This window comes from Anabrus simplex, chromosome X, assembly GCF_040414725.1.
Source record: "Anabrus simplex isolate iqAnaSimp1 chromosome X, ASM4041472v1, whole genome shotgun sequence".
Classification (NCBI taxonomy): Eukaryota; Metazoa; Arthropoda; class Insecta; order Orthoptera; family Tettigoniidae; genus Anabrus; species Anabrus simplex.
The window spans coordinates 152385235-152404097 of NC_090279.1; positions in this window are offsets into that span (position 1 = coordinate 152385235).

The window sequence follows — 18863 nt, forward strand, 5'->3', positions numbered from 1 at the left end:
CCACGCGTAGTGGAAGTACAGTAGCAGAGTATAGTGCTTGTTGAACCTGTTTCTTATCGCAGGCCAACACACGTTGTTGTGCACTTCCCCTAAAGGCTTGGCAAGTAGGAGAGGTTGACTCACGTGCCTGGCCACTTGCCGTACTGGAAAATCGGTCTAGGGTAGTCTGTTTGAATAGTACACGGAATTCTTGCAGTGACGTCGAAGATCCGTACCAGCACATGCATGCGAATCAAGTGTTGTGTAGTTGTGTGTGATTTATAAGACGTCATTGGCATTACTCAGTGATCCAAGCTGACAAAATTAAAGGAAATAGTTAATAAGTAATGAAAAATGGGCGAAACATTTCTGTGCTGTTATTGCGACAGTCTACGATGAACTTCTGACAATAGACAATGCGAGTTGTCCATGCTTATTCATAAACTTTTCAGGTCAATGAAAGGACGGTGGACACTGAAAGAAAAGGCTATAAGTATTCAGTAAAATTGTTATTAATGAGACAAATTTCAAAAACCGTAGTTTCATCCATCGTGAACATTGCTCGAAGGAAACAGAGCTACCGGTACTGTGGAATTGCCGCCGGGCATTTGTAATATAAGGCTTATTCTTCCTTTTCCTAATATTTTTACCCTCCAGGGTTGGTTTTCGCTGTGACTCAGCAAGGGATCCCACCTCTACCGCCTCAAGGGCAGTGTCCTCGAGCGTGAGACATTGGGTCGGGGACACAACTGGGGAGAATGACCAGTACATCGCCCAAGCGGCCCCACCTGCTAGGATGAACAGGGGCCTTGCGGGGGTTGGGAAGTGATAGAAAAGGAAGAGGGAAGGAAGCGGCCGTGGCCTTAAGCTAGGTACCATCGCAGCATTTGCCTGGAGAAGTGGAAAACTACGGGAAACCACTTTCAGGATGGCTGAGGTGCGAATCGAACCACCTCTACTCATTTGACCTCCCGAGGCATAATGGGCCCCGTTCCAACTTTCGTACCCCTTTTCAAATTTCGTGTCAGAGCTCGAAATCGAACCCGGGTCTTCGGGGGATGGCAGCTAATCACACTAACCACTATACCACAGAGGCGGACAGAAGGCTTATTACTGGACAGTAAGTGCCGATAGGTAAAGTGATGACTGTAATGGACCCGCTTAATTAGAACTTCCGTAATCATAATAATATTACTAATAATAATAATAATAATAATAATAATAATAATAATAATAATAATAATGTCTTTACGTTCCACTAACTAATTTTCACGGTTTTCGGAGACGCTGAAATGCCAGAATTTTTTACCGCAGTGATTTTTAATGCAAGTAAATCTACAGACACGAGACTGGCTTATTTGAGCACCTTCAAATACCACCGAACTGAGCCGCCATCGAACCTGCCAAGGTGGGATCAGAAGACCAGCGCTCTATCGTCCGAGCTACTCAGTCCGGCATTAGAGGTTGGATTAAGTTGGTCGTGTGGTTAGGGGCGCGCAGCTGTGAGCTTGCATTTTGGTGATAGTGGATTCGAACTCCGCTGTCGGCAGCCGGGAAGATGGTTTTCCGTAATTTCCCATTTTCACATCAGGGAAATACTGGGACTGTACCTTTATTAAGGCCTCGAACGCTTCCTTCCCACTTGTATCCCTTTTCTCTCCCATCGTCGCCGTAAGACCTACTTGTGTCGGTGCGACGTAAAACAATTTGTAAGTACATGTTTCGGTAATTCCGGAGACATGTCCGCAATTATAAGATTAATAATAATTCGGACTTGTTAGAAGTTCACTATTTTCTTTAGTGTTTTCTGACAGATTACCAGCTATGAAGTTTGAGTGGGGCGTTTGACTTTTATTTTCGTAATAGTTAGTAATAATGGACTAACACAGTTTTTATTATAATATTGGTAGGTGGCTTTACGACGAATGCAAGCTGACAGCCGCGCGCTCCTAATCACACGGCCAACTCGCTCAGTAATAATAATAATAATAATAATAATAATAATAATAATAATAATAATAATAATAATAATAATAATAATAAATGTTTACGTGCCAATGGAGACGCGCGGTTTCGGAATTTTGCCCACGGGTATTCTTTAACGTGCCTGTAATTCTACCGATCAGAAGCGGACGTATTTGAGCACCTTCAAATACCAGCGGACTGAGCCAGGATCGAGCCTGCTAAGTTCATGAAACCAGAGCTTGAACCGTCTGAGCCACTCAACCTGGCAACGTTTATTTTGATACGTTTAATAGGTACTGCAAAAGCAGAATGCTTTAATTTACCATTAAACAAGTTCTTTTCGTTTGGAAGCACGAAAAGGAAGTACGTTTAATTTATTTATTTTTATAACATGTCCCTTATTGATATGAAGCAAAACGTTCGATGTGCTTTGAGAATTCAGTTCTGATACTACTCACTTGGAAATCCTATCCCACGCATTATTTCGTTGACGTAAGAAACTTTATTTACGTACACGTCAACACGGGGTGTTTCTGCATACGGCGAGTTGGTCTCCCAAGAATCCATGGTATTGAAATCACACTGTGGGAGAATATTTCACGTAAGCAGTTTGACAAATTCACTAGACCTGTCACGGGCCGGTCGTCTGCTGTTTCTAGCGACGGGGGTGTGGTGGGACGGGTTCCCGCCCCTAGATGAAACCACCGGACTAGAGGTATGAGCTGTCTGTCTGACCTTGACCTGAATAACAGCTGTCAGAGAGGCGAATTATCGTCCGTACTAGTACGCGAGTTACTTCGTAGTAGTAGTAGTAGTAGTATTATTTGAATAATGCCAGTGTATGAATACCACGAATACCATGATATGCTGCTAGTGTATCGTGTGGCAGAACAGAACACGGGTCGCCCTCAATGAATCTATCGGAAAATCGGAAAAGGCTTTCCAACAGACGGGTGCCGAATCCAGCAACGATACTTGCTGTACTGCAGCGTATTCGCGATGCAGGTTGTGTTACATCACGCTTTCAGAAGCGATGGCCTAAACGACCACGTGTAATTCTAGACGCGGAAGAAGACATTCTGACAATGGAAATGAAATGGCGTATGGATATTAGTGCCGGGAGATCCCAGGACGGGTTCGGCTCGCTAGGTGCATGTCTTTTGGTTTGACTCCCGTAGGTGACCTGCGCATCTTGATGATAATCAAATGAGGATGAAGACAACACATACACCCAGCCCCATGCCAGGGAAAATAACCATGATGGTTCAAATACCGACCGTGCCGGGAATCGAACCCGGGACCCCTGTAACCAAAGGCCAGCACGCTAACCGTTTTGCCATGGAGCCGGGCATCCTAACAATAGTAAACGATGATCCTGAGCGCCGTACGCGTAGTATAACACGTGCCGTTGGTGTACCAACTTGGACCATACGTAGGGCACTGCATGAAGAACGAGTGCATCCTGACCATATTCAACGGGTGCAGTGTCTTTGACAGCTGATTACCATTTTCTTACGAGTTGATGTACGTCGCCACGACACAGATAGATATTACGGCGACGACGGGACAGGAAAGGGCTAGGATCGTGAAGAAGCAACCGTGGCCTTAATTAAGGAACAGCACCAGCATTTGCCTGGTGTGAACATGGCAAACCACGGAAAACCGTCTTTAGGGCTGCCGACAGAGGAGTTCGAACCCACTATATCCCACTCATGGGCTGTGGAACGTCCCCATTCAGTAGGAGAAGGCAATTTCCAGCATCGGTTATGAATTAATACCTGGATGGGTGTAGTAGGAAGTCGGTTACGTGGACTAATCATCTTTTTATTAATGTTACCTTGCTCCTGTAGTTACAGTACGTTACTTGAGCTTTCAGAGGACGTGTCGCTTCGACTACGCAGAACCACGTGGATTTTACACGATGGTGCAGACATTTCCTCAACGGTGGACAGGACGATGTGGAACTATCAATTGGCAAGCCAGATCTCCAGACGTTATTCCAATGGACTTTAATGTCTGGGGGAACATGAAACACAAAGTATATCGAACTGAAGTAACCACTTCGGACGACTTCCGTGAACGTATTGTTTAAGCAGCAGAGGATATTCTGAACAACCCTGGTGAAATGAAATGAAATGAAATGAAATGTCGTATGACTATTAGTGCCGGGATATTCCAGGACGAGTTCGGCTCGCCAGGTGCAGGTCTTTCCATTTGACTCTCGTAGGCGACCTGCGCGTCGTGATGAGGATGAAATGATGATGAAGACAACACATACACTCAGCACCCGTGCCATTGGAATTAACCAGTTAAGGTTAAAATCCCCGACCCGGCCGGGAATCGAACCCGGGACCCTCTGAACGGAAGGCCAGTACGCTGACCGTTCAGCCAACGAGTCGGACACAACCCTGGTGTCTTGGCTCGAATCCGTCGCAACTGGATTCGGAGAAGTGAAGCCTGCAGGGAAGCCCAGGGTGATCACTTTGAACAATTGCTACGAGTTTAACTTTGGTATGTCAGATGTTACGCCATTTTTGCAACGTAATAGCTTGGGAGTACAGTACAGTATCGCCTTAGTATTTTGAGTCTCGATAGGTCGATATTCTCATAAATCCGAACAGGGAAATTGATGTACCGGTAACAAAAATTATAAATCGAGAGTTTCAGTGCGCGAGTGCGGAATACGTGCCTGTTGAAACGCTAGACATTGACCTTGAACGCATTTCGGCAGTTGCTCAATCCTACACTGCATGTTGTTTTCTTTTTTTTTTTTTGCTACTTGCTTTACGTCGCACCGACACAGATACGTCTTATGGCGACGATGGGACAGGAAAGGGCTAGGTGTGGGAAGGAAGCGGCCATGCCTTAATTAAGGTACAGCCCCACCATTTGCCTGGTGTGAAAATGGGAATCCACGGAAAACCATATTCAGGGCTCCCGACAGTGAGGTTCGAACCTACTATCTCCCGAATACTGGATACTGGTCGCACTTAAGTGACTGCAGCTATCGAGCTCGGTTTTTGATTCTTTTCGTGTGTTCGAGAAATTTATATTTTGTTTCTTATTCACTACGAGTTAAAACAGAAGACACTTTGCGTTTTTAAGGGCCGATGACCTTAAAACAGCAATCATCATCATTAACACGTATAAAAATTCAAAAGATGCTTGTTTTATATTCATCACTACTGAAATATGAAAACAATTCAATCAAATTAGTTATTTCATTCCCACACTCGTAGAGGGGTGGGTGGGCCGTCAGCTATACGTGTAGCTCTTGGGCCATGTAGTAAGGAAGTAGAGTTGTGGGTATGAAATAATTCAAGTTGGACGTATGTCTTGTACATACAATAAATTGAGTTGAATATGTTAGTAAATATGCTTGTTGTTTAAAGGGGCCTAACATCGAGGTCATCGGCCCTGTTAGTAAATACCTGACCGCGCAGAGAGATAACCGCAGCAACAACACGGACCCCAGAGGAGGCCCGCAGAGCACCCCACCCAGGACAGAGATCCCCCAAACACTCCGTTTATTGAGTAAATTTTCATGGTACGATGTTGACATAGTACAATGTTGACATACATACATGGGTAAATAAACAAACAAACAGAGAGAAGTAGTTGGCCTTGAACTTGCTGGGCCGAGTGAGACGAGTTCTTAGTCCAGATATGTGAACAAAATAAGCACTGAGGTCATTGACCATGCTAAAAGGCTACAGAGCAGATTAAAGGCGATGTATCACAAGGTCAAACTTAAACATGTAATAGAACGTAAGATGTAACTGTGACAGATGAGAAACGAAACGCAACCCGGGCTGGGGAAACAAACACAGAACTTGCAGCACTGTCTTGAAGCACAGGACAGAAACGTAGATGTACACCTGCACACGACACAACAGGTGAATTAAAGACGGAAAAAGTATTGTGTCACTTGAAGCTAAAGAGAAGTTATAAATGAACGAAATAAACTAAATCTAAATAGTAAAAATAACAATAATAATATACAAATAACAATAATATTAATAACAAAATATCAAATATGAATAACAAGTATACGACTTAAAAGGAGAGTAAAAAGAGGAATAAGACGAAAATATGAACAGGTGAATAATAATAATAATAATAATAATAATAATAATAATAATAATAATAATAATCAGACGAGGAAAGAGAGTAATAAGAAGTTCAATATGAGTAGTAGCAATAAAAATATGACTGAAAATTAATAATAATACCGGTAATGTTATTTGCTTTACGTCCCACTAACTACTCGTACTGTTTTTGGAGGCGCTGTAATTTAGTCCCGCACGAGTTCTTTTTACGTGCCTGTAAATCTACCAACACGAGGCTGACGTATTTGAGCACCTTCGAATACCACCGGATTGACCCAAGATCGAGCCTGCTAAGTTGGAACCAAGAAACCAGTGCTCTAACCGTCTGAGCAACTCAGACTGGCCACTTTTATTTTGATAAATTTATTAAGCACTGCAAAGGAAGCAGTAAGTTATGCTTTATTTTACCATTACACATATGCTTTTCTTTTGTAAGCACGAAATAATAATGTAATTTTTTACGTCCTAGTAACTACTTTGACTGGTTTTGGAGACGCCGAGGCGCCGGAATGTTGTACCGCAGGACTTTTTTTAATGCAAGTAAATCTACAGACACGACACTGGCGTATTTTAGCACCTTCAAATACCCCCGAATTGAGCCTCCATCGAACCTGCCAAGATGGGATCAGAATACCAGCGCCCTATCGTCCGAGGTACTCAGCCCGGCATTAGAGCTTGGAATACGTTGGTCGTGCGTTTAGGGGCGCGAAATTGTGAACTATCATTGGGGAGATACTGGGTTCGAACTCCACTGTCGAGAGCCCTGAAGATGGTTCTCCGTGGTTTCCCATTTCCACATCAGGAAAATGCTGGAGCTGAACCCTTATTAAGGCCACGAACGCTTCCTTCTCACGTCTACACCTTTTCTGTCCCATCGTCACCATAAGACCTATCTGTGACGGTCCGACGTAAAGCCAATTTTGAAAATCATCATATTTAGGACATTATACAACTGACGAGATCCATAGTTATAAACGATGAGAAGTATTTTCTGGGCAGACATTATTGGCGAGTAGTCAATAATAATAATAATAATAATAATAATAATAATAATAATAATAATGATAATAATAATAATGGTATTTGCGTTACGTTTACGGTTTTCGGAGACGATGAGGTGCCGAAATTTAGCCCCGCAGGGGTTCTATTTACGTGTCACTAAATCTACCGGCATGAGTGTGACGTATTTGAGCACATTTAAATACCACCGGACTGGGCCAGGTTCGAACCTGCGAGGTTGGAGTCAAAAGGCCAGCACCTCAACCGTCTGAGCTATACAGCCCGGCAGGAAGCACGAAATGTAGGTACGTACACCGGTAGCAGCCTTCAGCTGTTATCGTAGTTCAGTTGCTCGTAAACATAAAACCAGTTTGGCAAGAATATTACGTAACATCTCGTGGCATTGCATTATCGGTCAGCTGTTACAGTAGTATATTTGCTCTGAAACATAAACAGAAACCGGTTTGGCACGGATGGCGCGTGACTTGCCTGTTATCAACGGAAAGCTATTCATTCCAGAACAAGGCACATTACCTATTCTAAAAACATCGTATCCCTTTGCTCTCGAAAATAACTTCTGCGGATTACTAAAAGTTTGATATATAGTGGTTCGTCACATCGTTGTCTATTGCTACAAGAAATATCTGCACGTATACACCTAACAGCCTGTATATAAAAACCAGGCGGCTCACGAGCGCCGTGCTTTCTACCTACAAATGTCCCGCATGCAATAGTGTTGCATTGGTTGCCTAATCACTTGTTTTCGAAGGAGCGCTACAACGTGCTGTATTTTGGATGTTGTGAAACAAATGGCAGTCATTTTACTGCACACGTTCCATAACGGGGTGTATTTGTAAATACGCCAAAGGTGCAGAAACGAAATTTTAATATCTTATTAATTTATACACGTGTAGATATTCCAATCTATAAAAGAGCCATTTGTATGAAAAAAAATAATACTGTTTGCCGAAAGACGTCTCTTTGGAGCTCCGGCTGCATTCCGAACAAATTTTCCATAGATTAAAATGATGTCTGTATATTCGTCGTTACAGGAAACACTAGTCATTGCCGATACGCAGACAGCAAATGTAGTGCTTCTGTACACTAGCCTAGTACTGTGCGGTCGAATACGAGATTAACTAAAGCAAGTGGTAGCATTAGACGGGTAGCGCTGAGGAATATGCAGCGAGCGAATGTCCGGTTCATATTTTGACGTAACCTGCCTGCTGGCAGTATTACCCCTGTGAAAATCAGTTATTAGATATCCCGTTCATCGCTCGTGCATGCGGGATATTTATAAGTAGAAAGAACGGTGCTCATGAGGCGCCTGGTATATTTACTGTATTGATAGATGCATAGAGAGTGTCCCATTAGGAATAGTCAACGTTCAGCGATATGCAGGAACGATCATTTGAAGCAAAAAAAAAATGATATGGACATATGCCCTAATCCGAATGTTTTCCGAGTTAGGGCAGGTTTAATGTACATCTGTTTTCTGACGAGTGACACGCACGTATGTGTCTTACCCACACAACCTCTTTCACGTCTTGAAATAGGTACAAGATTTCCGCATCTAATGTTCGCCATACACGTGGTCGTGGGACATTGGTATGTGCAGAAAGTCGCTGTTTGCTGGTACTAGGACTACGCTGCACCATTTCAACAATGTGTTGCTCTTCCTGCACAGGTTGTTCAACTACACGTCCAGAAGAAAAATGGGAACTTGGAACAATACCTGTTTCACGCAAGGTGCTGAAAATTCTGCTAAACACTCTACGATCAGTAATTCGACGTGCCAGAAAGCACCGACAGTATTCCTCGACAAGAGCAGGAGCATTACCATCGCAGAGCCGTAAATATACCTATATCTGTTAATTAGTGTAGAGTCCGCCTCTGTGGTGTAGTGGTTAGCGTGATTAGCTGCCACCCCCGGAGGCCCGGGTTCGATTCCCGGCTCTGCCACGAAATTTGAAAAGTGCTACGAGGGCTGGAACGGGGTCCACTCAGCCTCGGGAGGTCAACTGAGTAGAGGTGGGTTCCATTCCCACCTCAGCCATCCTGGAAGTGGTTTTCCGTGATTTCCCACTTCTCCTCCAGGCGAATGCCGGGATGGTACCTAACTTAAGGCCACGGCCGCTTCCTTCCCTCTTCCTTGCCTATCCCTTCCAATCTTCCCATCCCTCCACAAGGCGCCTGTTCAGCATAGCAGGTGAGGCCGCCTGGGCGAGGTACTGGTCATACTCCCCAGTTGTATCCCCGACCAAGAGTCTGAAGCTCCAGGACACTGGCCTTGAGGCGGTAGAGGTGGGATCCCTCGCTCAGTCCGAGGGAAAAACCGAACCTGGAGGGTAAACAGATGATGATGATGATGAATTAGTGTAGATGTGTGGCATTTTAGCCAGCGTGGGTAAACACAGTTAACCGAAGCTTCTCTCTGATACATTCTCACTCCCTCGCACTATTCCAATCACAACACACCATGGACAACTGTGCGTTCAACCGGCTATTTAATGGAAGAAATATATCCCGAATAGTGCGATTAGCTGCTACACCCGGAGGCCCGCTTTAGATTCCCGCCTTTGCCACGAAATTTGAAAAGTGGTACGAGGGTTGGAACGGAGTACACTCAGTCTCGGAAGGCCAAATGTGTAGAGGTGGGTTCGATTCCCACCTCAGCCATCCTGTCCCACTTCTACTCCAGGCAAATGCCGGGATGGTACCTAACTTAAGGCCACGGCCGCTTCCTTCCCTCTTCCTTGTCTATCCCTTCCAATCTTCCGATCCCCCAGCAAGGCTCCTGTTCAGCATAGCAGGTGAGGCCGCCGGGCCAGGTAATAGTAATCCTCCCCAGTTGTATTACCCGACCCAATCTCGAACGCTCCAAGACAATGCCCTTGAGGCGACAGAGGTGAAATCCCGCGCTGAGTCTGAGGGAAAAACCAACACTGGAGGGTAACAGAATGAGAAAGAACGATTGTGCCATATTCGCCAAGTTGACGCGCATAGCAACATCTATCGACGTGCGTACGTCCATTCCTGAGTTTTGATTCCTTCCACTGATAGAATGAAAAATCGAGGACCGATTAGACGGCTAAACTTCGCATCAGACATACGTTACAGTCCATATCTGTAGTGTAGTGGTTAGTGTGATAAGCTGCCACCCCCAGAAGACCAGGTTCGATTCCCGGATTAGCCCCGAAATTTTAAAAGTGGTACGAGGGCTAGAACAGGGTCCACTCAGCCTCGGGGGTTCAAATGAGTAGAGGGGGTTCGATTCCGACCTCAGCCATCCTGGAAGTGATTTTCCGTGTTATCCCAAATCTTCTCCAGGCAAAACCGGGACGGTACCAAGGCCCCTGTTCAGCTCAGCGGATGAAACCACCTGAGACTGGTACTGTCCTCCTTTCCAGTTGTATCCCCCGACCAAAGGTCTCAAAGTCCAGGACACTGCCCTTGAGACTGTAGAAGAGGGATCCCGCGCCGAGTTCAAGAAAAAACCAACCATGCACGGTAAATGGACTAAAAAAGGAAGAATGCGAACATCTCAGAAATAGGACCATATTCAGTGTTGCTACTGTTTGGCTGTGATGATGGTAAGTTTCCTATTGCCTCCGAAATATTTCATCACGTCTGGCCACAGCGCTGCCAAATTCCATGAAAACAAGTTTGAAATTGTCACGGCGTTATGGGGTTTCGTCACACTTAAGGAATGGATCCCCCATACAGAGAGACGCTAGTGCGTCAGCAGGTCTGTGAAGGTTAGGTTCTGATAAGCGGCTAAGTGTTGCTTACGATCCGCTGATATTCCTTCTCAAACTCACAGCACTGCAAAGGTAAACTTGTACTATAATATAATTAGCATATACGGAATATATGGTATACGTGGACCATGTGGCCTAAGGGATAAGACATCGAACTTCGGATCCGAAGATTGCAGGTTCGAATCCCGTCACGGTCGGATAACTATATTTACGCTCAAAATGTGCTGACATTTGCTCGGTTTTCTTTATAATTGGCTCTTCGTGACACCGAAACAGATAGGTCTTATTGCGAAGATGGGACATGAAAGGGACAGTAGTAGTGGGAAGAAAGCGACCTTGGCCCTATTTAAGTCACAGCCCTAATATTTGTTCGTTCGTTCGTAATCTGTTTACCCTCCAGGGTCGGTTTCCCCCTCGGACTCAGCGAGGGATCCCACCTCTACCGCCTCAAGGGCAGTGTCCTGGAGCTTCAGACTCTGGGTCGGGGTATACAACTGGGGAGGATGACCAGTAACTCGTCCAGGTGGCCTCACCTGCTATGCTGAACAGGGGCCTTGGTGAGGGATCGGAAGATTGGAAGGGATGGACAAGGAAGAGGGAAGGAAGCGGCCGTGGCCTTAAGTTAGGTACCATCCCGGCATTTGCCTGGAGGAGAAGTGGGAAACCACGGAAAACCACTTCCATGATGACTGAGGTGGGAAACGAGCCCACCTCTACTCACTGAACCTCCCGAGGCTGAGTGGACCCCTTTCCCGCCCTCATACCTTTCATTCTTAATCTGATTACCCTCCAGGGTTGGTTTTTCCCTTGGACTCAGCGAGGGATCCCACCTCTCCTTCCCAGTTGTATCCCCCGAACAAGGTCTCAAACTCCAGGACGCTGTCCTTGAGACGGTAGAACAGAGATCCCGCACCGTGTTCAAGGAAAAACCAACCCTGGACCGAAAACGGATTAAAAAAGACTGGGAACGTCTCAGACATAGAACCATTTTCTGTGTTGCTACTATTTGGCTGTGATGATGGTAAGTTTCCTATTGCCTCCGAAGATTTCATCACGACTGCCCACAGCGCTGCCACATTCCATGAAAATAAGTTTGAAATTGTCATGGCGTATTGAACCCTTGAACTTACCATTCCATCGTTGGTCGGCCACGGCTGCTACAGTAGAACAATTTAGAACTCTTAAATCATGGGTCGTTGCGGGAATAAATTCGGTCACGATCTTAACCAAACGATGGGGTTCAGAAGAAAGCCTAACTACTTGAAATGAGGAGCAAAAATGTGCTTACTAACTTTTATTAAACTGAAATAGCACGATAACATAATTAATTTAATATGCATTCTTGCGGAGAAAAAATAAATACTATAAATTATTGATTTTGAATGTTTCAACCACAGTCACATTACATAACGTCAATTTGTTTCTTACAATGCCGAAGATTTGCTTCAGAGAAGCTAATATGTTAGTGGACAGCGAAACTGAAAAACTGAAAAAGGGAAGACCTGAAAACCGGGCGCCTATTATTCCAAACGAGAACTGAGAGTCAATCCACACGATCCGTGGAAAATCTGACTTTCAACAAGTAGAACGCCTGATTTCCTCTCAATTAAGGTTATCCACCAGTCAAATACCCTTCACGGATACGGAACATCCGCCGAATGGACCCTTAATCGAACCAAACTGGCTATCAGTTGCTTTGGATAGGTTGCGAAATATTATGGAACAGCATGGTGTTCACTACAAGTTAACAGCATCATTCACAATTGAAATAAAATTCCACCATGTATTTGTCATTCATGACACCCTTAAGTGATAAGGTAATCCCGATGCTAAACGTGCATCATCCCAAACAGCTGTTCGGAAGGAACCCACAACAACAGGATCCGGGAGGATCTTACGTTAGATCGTTCTAAAGGAACAAAACTGCGAAATGCAGGAAACAATTACTAATCATGCATTTAGAAGAAATGCCAAACACTGAAGTTAATCAAAAAGTGAAAAGTCACTTGAAAATATTACTATTGAACCGATTTTCAGGTTAGAAATGGGTTTGTTATGCTTAATAAAATTACCAGTCCACGCTAAAATTTACTACAATTTTAAGGAATTCTTTCCCTTGAAAACAATGCTACCAGTACAGATCTCTCTATTTACTGTCTGTCCCAACACACTACTATAAAGTGATTGCTTACTTACGTTAACTATGAATAAAAAATGAACGTATGACAAGATTGCAAATAAAATAAAATACTGGCTGACGAATCGAAACCGCATTCGCGACCCAAGTCTCACACTAATACACTGAGTGTCAATATGCACACTACCAAACGAGAACGGACGTCAAAGCGAGAAAACAATAAAGTCCGTAAAAATAAATTAACATCTCGAAGTCATTAACGCTTAACACGCACGAAGAATTACAGTAAAAATATTTCATCTATATCGAGCCGATATCCAACACTTGGACAGCCCTCATTTGTCAACAGCAGTCCCGTTATCTCAAGGAGAGCTTCGCACAGACCATCTACAATAAATCATATCGTACTGTAAATGCTACCTTTCCCCAGGCCGCTTCAAGAAACAAAACAAAAGAAGAACATCTAAGCTGAGACTTGAGTGTGTACAGCTACCATCCCAGACCTATCGTCGGGCTCACTTGAAATCTGTACACCCTAACCCTAATCATTATGTACATGATGCCTTCCAAATTCTATCGTCGGGCGTGACCTAGGACGTCTCATCCTCAGTGACTCTAAGAATAACACGTGACGTCCTAAATCTATCGTCGGGCGTCAAAGTGGGTCATACTACACCTCTCTTAAGATATCAGGCGAACAGCAATTTCAAACAAACTCTGATATTCCACACTAGATTTGGTCAGACAAAATACCACACGACGGAACCAACGTCTCTATTACCAAAGGAATGCAAGTCGAAATACAGTAAATATCTACCTCTCGAAAAATACAGTAAGTGTCTACCTCATTATAATATGTGAACTCAAAATATATAGACGTGACGAACGATTCTCCACCTCGAACACAATCTCAGCCTGTGCACTGAAGTGTTAGGGAAGCAAATGAAAATTCCCAACACACGTTTACCCTTTTAGTGGATGCCTTCATAATAATAATCATCACCATCGCATTCGAAATTCTCAGATCGCCTATCATCAATTCCAACCATCTTATCAATAACTTATCCAGTGAACAAATTCAATATAACCCAACCGTGTGTCCAAAGTGCTCGTTAATCCTTGATGCCGCTCATTATCTTAACAAAAGTCACTGGATGTTTACTACCCAGACTTTAACATTTTACTACAGTCGTTTTCACTTGGAATCGTTCTATAAATTTTACAATGCTTCACATCATAGTCATCTCAAATTCGGATTGATTGCGGAAAACAATACAGCCTGTCTTAACACAGCCTGTTTCCTAAATACTTCCTCTACAAAATACAGCTTATCTTCAACACACTTTCTCATCGCTTTATTCCAGCGGTATCCCTTCTCTCTCATCTCCACGTACATATAAATCCATCGCTCTCAATCCCTTTTCCTTCACGACCCTTTTTCATACTTCGATCCCCTGGTGAAAACGACAACCATTATTAAAACACATCTCTTACTTTACTATTATTACGACTTTCGAACCTCAAGAGTCCAAGAGCACACATCGACCTTTCGCAACACTGGTATACACGATGTCTCAAAATTTCCTTCCCATTAATAACTGTGACTCTAACAAATTTTATTGACATTATCTAAATATGCTTACGATCCTTGTAAAAATACCTGGTTAAATGCAACTTAACAGAGAAGAATTTCCTTATCCCGCGGTAGGCATTATTATTATTATTATTATTATTATTATTATTATTATTATTATTATTATTATTATTATCGACCAGCATTTCTAAATGCAACTGACACCTGAGATTAAGATATTCGCCACGACAAATTTACACTTATAACATTCACAAATCCGCACTTTGAATGATATCTCATCTCAACACAAAATTTTAAGCGTCGCATTTTACCGTTCTTGACATGAATTTTACACACTGAAATTTTCACACGCTGACCAAAATTTACAACGCCTTTCGCCTGATAATTACGAATATCAACCCGACACGCATCTGGAAAATTTGTTTAGGACAGACAGTAACTAACTAACTACAACATAATATAAATTAGACAGACCTGCACAATGGTGACATTCTCAGCATTCTGGTTACATCATCACCAGCAAACCTCGTACTTAGCCACTCATTTTCACAGATAACATTTTCATCTTCAAAATATCACTCATCCAAACACTACCCTTCACACACACGATATTAAAATTACCATATAAATAATGCACTTTCTCTGTAACTTGCACCACGAACTTCCCTCGTTCTGCAGTCGACTACAACTGTCTGATGCTTTCTCAGAGTGGTTTCTCTCTCCGTTGTTTCAATAAGAACAGGTGTTCAACCGATAAAGGGAGCAGAACTCCTCTGTGTAGCTTCCCCCAGACCCTCTTCACTTACAAGAGTACATGAAATGATAAAATATAAAATCTGCTGTGTATACTTCGACCAGCCTACACCTTCCCAGTTCGTCTGCAAACGTTCACAAATCCCAATCACTTTCTCTCTTTAACCAAATATATGGACCTTAGCCACGAACATGAATTTAGATATTTGTCGGTCAATCTGGCGCGAATTTCTAATGACGACGGGCACAAGCTCCCGCGGCTCCAAGTTCCAGATCGACACTGCAAAATCTACGGTGGGGGGGGGTTTCTTTTATAATTTCCGGAAGGACGCTATCCCCTCTATGAGGCTTGGTTGTGTAATCTGCCAATTTTGCTTCTAATAAACCGATTTTGATAAGACTTGTCCCAGAATTCCGGACAGACTTGCACTTATGTTCGATGTTAATTTTATAAATTTTCTACACTCACAACACGGTGAATAAATTGTTTCTGCCCGTGCGTTTCGCGCGTTTTCTTCTGCCCATGACCTTGGCACGTGTAACTGGCTCGCTGATCTCACGCTACCATGTACTTAGGCTTAACTGCCTTTAAAATTTTCCCTGGTGTCACTAACTTCACGGAGGGTGTATGAATAATTTTGCTTATTAATTTCTTCATTTACTATATTGTCAAAATCCCTCGTTGTGCAGAATTCCATTAATTTAAAGAATGGTCGGGCACTCGAGTCCCACCGAGGTGTCCCGGCAATCCACGAGCTTGCCTTGAGGAAGAACCTTCCCACGCTAACATCGGGGCTCGTAGGAGCGCAAAAATGGCTGCCCTCAAACATACAGTAGTTTCTGAATACCAAATAAATATTTGAGAAAAATAAAATTTTTCTCACCGTAGAATTATGGGTTCAGTATGTGAGGTTTCTTCACAATTCACGAATGGATCCCCCATGCAGAAAGACGGTAGAGTGTCAGCAGGTCTGTGAAGGTTACGTTCTGGTAAGAGGCTGACTGTTGCTTACGATCCGCCACGATTCCTTCTCAAATCCACAACTCACCAAGGGTAGATCTTGTACAATAATATAATAGGTTATTCGGGAAGTGTAGCGTTCGTAGACCGTGTGGCCTAATGGATAAGGCGTCGGACTTCGGATCCGAAGATTGGAGGCTCGAATCCTGTCACGGTCGGATAACTTCATTTACTCTCAAAATGTGCTCACTTTGCTCAGTTTTCTTTATAATTGGCTCTACGTCGCACCAACACAGATATGCCTTATTGCGAACGATGGGACAGGAAAGGCCTAGGAATTGGAAGGAAGCGGTCGTGGCCTTAATTAAAGTACAGCCCCAGCATTTGCATGGTGTGAAAATAGGAAACCACGGAAAAACCATCTTCAGGGCTGCCGACAGTGGGGCTCGAACCCACGATCTCCCGGATGCAAGCTCATAGCCGCGTGCCTCTACGCGCACGGCCAACTCGCCCGGTTAATGGAACAGAGCAAGTGCGCGTCACCCCTACAGAAGAAGAAATTGAAAAGGGCTCGAGTGCCTAATCAAGTGATGTTGGTATTTCAAATTTGCAGTGTGATGCCACCTTTCCCGATTCGGAATTGGACAGCAGTTTGTGTAGTGAGGACACTAGCAATACTTCCGGTGCTGCTTCGTGTGACGATTGAACCATATCACTGGCCAGTGACAATTACTGGGAACATTCTCAGGTTTGCAGAAATATTTCTTATTCACACGTAGCCGCAGGTTTAAAAATTCCTCTGAGTGCTAAATCTCAATCAGTATGTAAAAAATAAAGCAAGGAGAGACGCCAATCCACATTCTTTTTCTTTGTCCGGCTCCATAGCTAAATGGTTAGCGTGCTGGCCTTTGGTCACAGGGGCCCCCGGGTGCGATACCCGGCAGGGTCGGGAATTTGAACCTTAATTGGTTAATTTCGCTGGCCCTGGGGCTGGGAGTATGTGTCGTCTTCATCATCAGTAGTATAATTGGATGGTTCTGCCGCCTCCTCCTCGCGCGGCGCGGGAAATTTGAATTCTGGCGGGAAATTTGAATTATGGCGGGAAATTTGAATTTTGGCGCGAGATTTGAATTTGTAAACAAAGCCACGTGCTTTTTGACAGCTGTCATCGACAACAACGCATCGCTAACCTCACTGCTGCCATCTTGACGGTCCTAAACCTCAGTAGTACCAACTTAACCTAACTAGCATGAGATAAACAAATCCACGTGCTTTTTGACAGCCACGTGCTTTTTGACAGATTTGTAAACAAAGCCACGTGCTTTTTGACAGACAACAACGCATCGCTAACCTCAGTACTGCCATCTTGACGGGCCTAAACCTCAGTAGTGCCAACTTAACCTAACTAGTGCGAGGTAAACAAAGCCACGTGTTTTTTGACAGCCACGTGCTTTTTTTGACAGCTGTCATCCGTCATCTTTAAACCACAAAGCACTGTGCTGCCCTCTTGCGTCACCTGTCATCCGCAGTGCTGCCATCTTGACGGGTCTAAACCTTAGTGCTACCAACTTAACCTAACTAGCGCGAGGTAAACAAAGCCACGTGCAGCTGTCATCCGCCATCTTTAATCTATAGAGCACAGTGCTGCACTCTTTAGCTACTTACCTTTGAAATGTGGTGGCGGATAATTTGAAAAATGCTTTTTGACAGCAGCCATCTTTGTGCACCATGCTGCCCTCTTTAGCTAGATACCTGTGGTGGCAGGCAATTCCACATGACAGCAGCCATCTTTAATCAAGAGAGCACTGCGCTGCCATCTTTAGCTAGATACCTTTGAAATGTGGTGGCGGCAAATTGAAAATTTTCACGTGCTCTTGTTTGGAAACAAACTCACGTGCTTTTTTGACAGCTACCATCCGCCATCTTTAATCAACAGAGCATAGAGCTGCCCTCTTTAGTTTGAAATGTGGTGGCGGCAAATTCCACTTGCTCTTGTTTGGAAACAAAGCCATGTGCTTTTCTGACAGCTGTCATCCGCCATCTTTAATCAACAGAGCACCGTGCTGCTATCATGCGGGCAATTTCGTCAGCTGTCATCCGCCATCTTTAATCCACAGAACACCGTGCTGCCCTCTTTATGGCTACTACCTTAAGCACGTAGTAGCGGGCAATTTGAAAAGTTCTGTTAGCTATCATCCGCCATCTTTAATCAAGAGAGCACCGTGCTGCCATCTTTAGCTAGATACCTTTGAAATGTGGTGGCGGCAAATTGAAAAATTTCACGTGCTCTTGTTTGGAAACAAACTCACGTGCTTTTTTGACAGCTACCATCCGCCATCTTTAATCAACAGAGCATAGTGCTGCCCTCTTTAGTTTGAAATGTGGTGGCGGCAAATTCCACGTGCTCTTGTTTGGAAACAAAGCCATGTGCTTTTTTGACAGCTGTCATCCGCCATCTTTAATCCAGAGAGCACCGTGCTGCCCTCTTTATCTTAGTAGATGTAAATTCGTCACCTGTCATCCGCAGTGCTGCCATCTTTAGCTAGATACCTTTGAAATGTGGTGGTGGATAATTTAAAAAGAGAAATTCTACAGCAGCCCTCTC